This window comes from Bombina bombina, chromosome 4 (assembly GCF_027579735.1).
Source record: "Bombina bombina isolate aBomBom1 chromosome 4, aBomBom1.pri, whole genome shotgun sequence".
NCBI lineage: Eukaryota > Metazoa > Chordata > Amphibia > Anura > Bombinatoridae > Bombina > Bombina bombina.
Genome location: NC_069502.1, coordinates 33,046,493 through 33,051,996, shown reverse-complemented (window position 1 = coordinate 33,051,996; position 5,504 = coordinate 33,046,493). Strand labels below are relative to the sequence as shown.

Sequence of the window (5,504 nt, the reverse complement as noted above, 5' to 3'; positions counted from 1 at the left end):
GCAGCAGTTGTGGGTCCATACAAGCTGTATGTTTCTTCATTTCATACGCTGCGTAGAACAGATTGGTTGGTTGATGAGGTAACAGATAACACTGTTGAAAATGTCTTAAAAATAAAGCTCTAAGGGATATCTAACCAGTTGGCCATATTTAACAAAAATATGCGAGATGTAAAAAAAAAATGTTGTCCCATTGAGTTTTAATTACAAATTACAATTTTTTTTAATATATTTTTTTTTAAAAAAAAGAATATTACATCATTTTCAATTTTACTTGAATATATTCCACACATAGAAAGTAATGTCTAAAATATTAATTACACCCTAGATTGTGAAAAAAATGTATGCATGAAATTGTATCTTTGCATCATCAGCTGACAAATATTTACATTAAATAAATTGAGTATATATTTGTTAAATATGAATAATGCATTAATGTTGTATCATATTTTCATCAAATTAATGGCCATGGTCTCTAATACTTGTGTGTGTGTATGTGTATATATATATATATATATATATATATATATATATGTGTGTGTGTACATATACTGTATATTACTTTTTTATATTTTTTGTGTATATGACAGTAAAAACATATATACACATGTAAAAAACATTAATATACATGTACACATCTATAGACATACATACATATATTGCCTTCTTTATCGATGTATGTGTCTTTATGGTAACATTTTCCATCTTTTTTTTGCTAACACGTGCGATCTCATATCTTTGTTCCATTACAATTTGTTAAATATTTAGATTTTAAAAACATGTTATTCAGTTATATAAATCAGTGTAGCTGTACTTATGTTATGTATTTTTGAAAACATAACCACAGCTCTGAGATTGCATTAAAGATTGAAATGTAAAGCGAAATTTTACAAATAAAAATGCCAAAAAACCATTACTCTAGGCTAGCGTAAAAACATTTTTGTCTCACTTGTAAACTATACAAATTTATTTTTTTTGGTAATAAATGTAGTAATATTTGTTTTGTTTTTAAAATGCAGGTGATTGATGCATATCTGTTCCATTTGATTGTAAAGCATCAGGCAAGTGGGACTTATGTGTATGCTTCTGTTATGTTTGTTGTTTGTACATTTTATATTAGAACTTTTAATCTTTTTCAACAGGAACCCGTTTACCAATTTTCTTCGGTTATCTCGACGGTATTGTTTACTGGACAAACCCATAGGCTTGGAAAGGTTTGTCCAAAACCAATATTGATATGTGTTTGTATGTATGTATTTGTGTTTTATGTGTGTGTGTGTGTATATATATATATATATATATATATATATACTGTATAGGTGTGTGTATATAGACTAACCATGCTTTCTAACTACTCTGCAGATGATGTTTCCAGCTGAAGATGTCTGGATATGTCCGATTAACATCAGGGCTCACTGGATTATAGTGGTATTTTATCAAATTTTTTTTTCATGTATTGATCATGCACTATTATATTTTCTTTATAATAGTTAATTATAAAGAAATTTAAATTGAATCTATGAAAATGTAATTTGATTCTGCTCCATATAGTACTCAATAAATTGATTTTATTTTGAAAAATATACTTTAGATTATCATGATGTCGGAGCAGGTGATCGTATTAATGGACCCGTTGGGAAACGAAAATTCATATCATTCAATGTTGCTTGAGAACTGGAGGTAAGCATGCATAATTGAAAAAATGGATGTAACAAACAAATGTGAACCAGTTTCATATATATTTTTTACTTTTTATATATATATATATATATATATATATATATATATATATATATATATATATATATATATATATAATCTTGATCCAATAAGGGACTGCACTCGCTGGATTTAGTTCAAAGAACCTTTTAAATCTTTATTGTGGTAACGTTTCGGGGTTCACAGACCCCTTCCTCAGACCAGATAACAGTGCAAGTGAACAAAGTGTGCAATATATAGCACTAGCCCCACCCGTCACATCAAGTCAAAATTGCGCCAAAACCCAATCACCATGGTAACACATAAACAAGGCCTAATGGAAATCCCACCAGACACAGAAAAATTAAAAACCAAAAAATAAAACTGCATATACAAATATCCTGCTTTCCTTCATTATAGTAGACAGTGGTATATACATATGTGGAGTTATAGATATAAGCTTGGTATACATTAGTTACATTATAAATAAACAAGCATAGTTAATAACCCACAGATCAAAGCAACCAGTAAATAAACAGGGAATACTTGTGTAAACTTAGTGATACATAACTAGATTGTCATCCCTGTGTGTGGTGGCAAGGATCCCCAGATGAGATGTGTTTACAGAAGCCAAAAGATATATAGTCATTGTAGTTAACCCTGGAATGTAAATGTGATGCGGTGCAGCACGTTACTACTAGGTCCGCAAACAGTAAGACGTTCCGTTAACATTGTGCCCCGCAGTTATCAGACCCAGATGTTACCTATGAGGGTGTAATGCTATTAATGGTATATCCAACATGCTACCGAATCACAAGTGTGATCCCAACCTGAACGCTTACTATCGTGTGTGACAACCAAACCCGCATAGCAGAGAAAGCCTGTGATCCCCAGCCTAAGTAAAACATGCGATTATGTGATTATACGTTTCTAAGATACTGCCCGACCAGTGCATAGACCCCTGATTATATAGAGCATAGAGCAGGACAAAGTTAGTAATGTGGATGTATCACATGAAATGCTTAGTAGTCATGTCCATTGTACAACAAAGCCTAGTGAACGGGCGCGGATCAGCACGACCCAGCGTGTGTACGCTGGCAACCTGGCCGCATGGCTAATTAGCATAACCTGTCAGTCACCCCAGTGGGCGTTGCTGTGTCCCGGAGTGAAAAGATGTTAAAATAGATTACCAAAAGTGTGTATATCTGTGTCCAACCTGCACAGCCAAGTTATAACACCTAAGGGGAAGGTTATGTAATAACCATAGGGGTCATACAGATGTAGCCGTGTTGATATTACGGGGTCACATATAATGAGATATGCTAAGAAGAACACATATGCATATGAGCCTAAGCAACTGTAGAGGATAACTATTGTACTAGTGGTACAGCTACATGCATCTATACCGTTACACAGATACAAAAAAAGAGAATGATATAAAGCAAAATAAGATACAATCGTAAACCATATACATATAAGCTTGTAGACAGATTGCACAATGAGACTCATACAATACAGTTTAAACCAGATTATATAAACAATTTCCAACCAAGGGAGATATCAGGGGGTCATATATCTACAATAGTGCTGATAGAGTGTAGTCATAAGTAGTGTTACATAATATTAGCATAGTTAATGCTGTATAGGTAACTGAATTGTCTAAGAGGCATGATATCTGTCTGTTAGACACATAATATAATTAGAAGGAGTAGTAGCATAAATCCTACATTCTTGTGCCCGAGAGGATGACTCGTACAGCGGGATCTCAATAAGGATATCATTGATCCCCTGTTTAAAAGTGGCAATCAAGATGGGCAAAGAGCCAAAAATACAAGTGGGCAAAACATAGAAAGATCAGTTGGTAGAACGGGACTCACAGGGATGTTCAGGTCACAGCCCAAAGGTGTCTCTAACATTAGTAAAAGGTGCACTGGAATCCTACAATACAGAATGAGCAGGCACCTAAGTGTGGAGTATAATCCACATAAGTTAGTAAGGATACTTTGTTATACATAGGATCATAAGTTTCAGTCACACGTGGAGGGATGGATTCAGAGGAAACAGTGCCAGTCATTAGACATATTAAGTCATCTGGGGTGCATGGTATCCAGCCTATGTATCCACCTAGCCTCCATCTGCAGGAGTGCCCTGCCACGGTCACCCCCTCGTCTTAGTGGAGGGACATGGTCAATTAAAATGAAGCATAAATCAGTTACCTTATGTCCTGCTTGCAGGAAATGTCTTGCCACTGGTTGGTCCGTGGTGCCTTTGTCGATGGCAATTCGTATAGCTGAACGGTGGTTTGCCATTCTTAGGCGTGTGTTATCCGTTGTTTTGCCAACATAAAACCGTCCGCAACAGCAGCTCAGAAGGTATACAACATGGCTTGTTGTGCAGGTGATGAAGTGCTTTATAGTGTATTTCTGGTTAGTGTGGGGGTGTCTGAATACTTTGCATGGGATCATAATACCGCTGCAGGTTGTGCAGCCCTTGCACCTGTAACAGCCCATTTTGTTAATTTTAAGCCATTGCTTGGTATAGCTCTGTTGTGGATCCGTTTGCATGAGAAGATCCCTCAGACTTCTGCCTCGCCTGTACCCCATGATTGGTGGATCCATATGGCCGAAGGGGAGTGTTTGGTCTGTGCCCAGAATTTCCCACCTGTTACGGATGGATTCGGCCAGCACTTTCTTTCCTTTGTCATACATAGTCGTGAAGACCATTCTTGGGGTCTCTTTCTTCTTATTAGTGGATTGAGTGTCTTGTGCCCTGTCAGATGCAATTTAGTCTCTGACTTGCTTAATGAGGTCCTCTTTGTATCCCCTTTGCCGGAATTTATCAGCCATCTGGTCTAATTGGAGTTCCCTGTTGGTGTCTTCCGTGTTGTTCCTTACAACCCGTACCATCTGAGATTTAATAATTGCCTTCCTAGTGTGTGGGGGGTGATTGCTCGTAGCATCCAACAATGAGTTTCTGTTGGTAGGTTTAGAGTAGAGAGTTGTGAACAGCCTGTCATGTTTTTTGTAAATCCTTAGATCCAGGAAGTCTATCTTGTTAGGATCATGGTTTAGCTCAAATTTGATTGGATCTGGTAATGCATTAAGTTGTGTTACCCATTCAATGAGACATCATCAATGTATCTCCTATAGTGTCTTATCATTCCGTGATTATAGACATCAATGATGTCCCTTTCAAATTGCTGCATATATAAGTTCGCATATGATGGTGCCATATTCGATCCCATGGCCGTCCCTGTCAGTTGCTGGTAGAAAGTGTTCTCAAAGCGGAAATAATTTAATTTAAGACATTTTTCCAGGATATTCAGGATGAAGGTTGTGGGTGGTCCTACGTATGGGTACTGGTCCAATGCTGCTGCAATTGCATTTATCCCACCGGTATGTGGGATCACAGTGTACAGGCTCCTCACATCCATGGTTACAAGAATATCCTCCTGAGTGATTCCTTCTACAGTGTTTAGTATCCTTATGAGCTCACCAGAGTCTTTAATGTAGGACTCCATGGATCTGACAATAGGTTGTAAAAACGCATCAACATATTGCGCCAAAGGTTGTAGCAAAGAGCCCCTAGCAGAGACTATCGGTCTACCAGGGGGATTCAGTTGGTCCTTGTGAATTTTTGGCAAGGTATAGAGTATAGGGTGGATAGGATGCGTAGTGCAGAGAAAATCATATTCCTCCTGGTCAATCCATTTGAGTTGTAGTGCTTCTGCCAGTGTTGTATCAATGTCCTTTTGGAATTCCTCAGTGGGGTTCCAGGTAAGTTTTTTGTATGTAAGTACATCGTTCAGT

At 37.0% G+C, this 5,504-nt stretch overlaps 1 long non-coding RNA gene across 1 annotated transcript; it reads left to right on the top strand.

Moving 5' to 3' along the window:
• Positions 1 to 1,133: 1,133 nt before the first annotated feature.
• LOC128655871 (uncharacterized) lies at positions 1,134 to 1,671 on the top strand. The gene is made up of 3 exons (XR_008401931.1): positions 1,134 to 1,211; positions 1,360 to 1,425; positions 1,589 to 1,671. It is a non-coding gene; the product is annotated as an uncharacterized LOC128655871 (long non-coding RNA).
• The last annotated feature ends 3,833 nt before the right edge of the window (positions 1,672 to 5,504 follow it).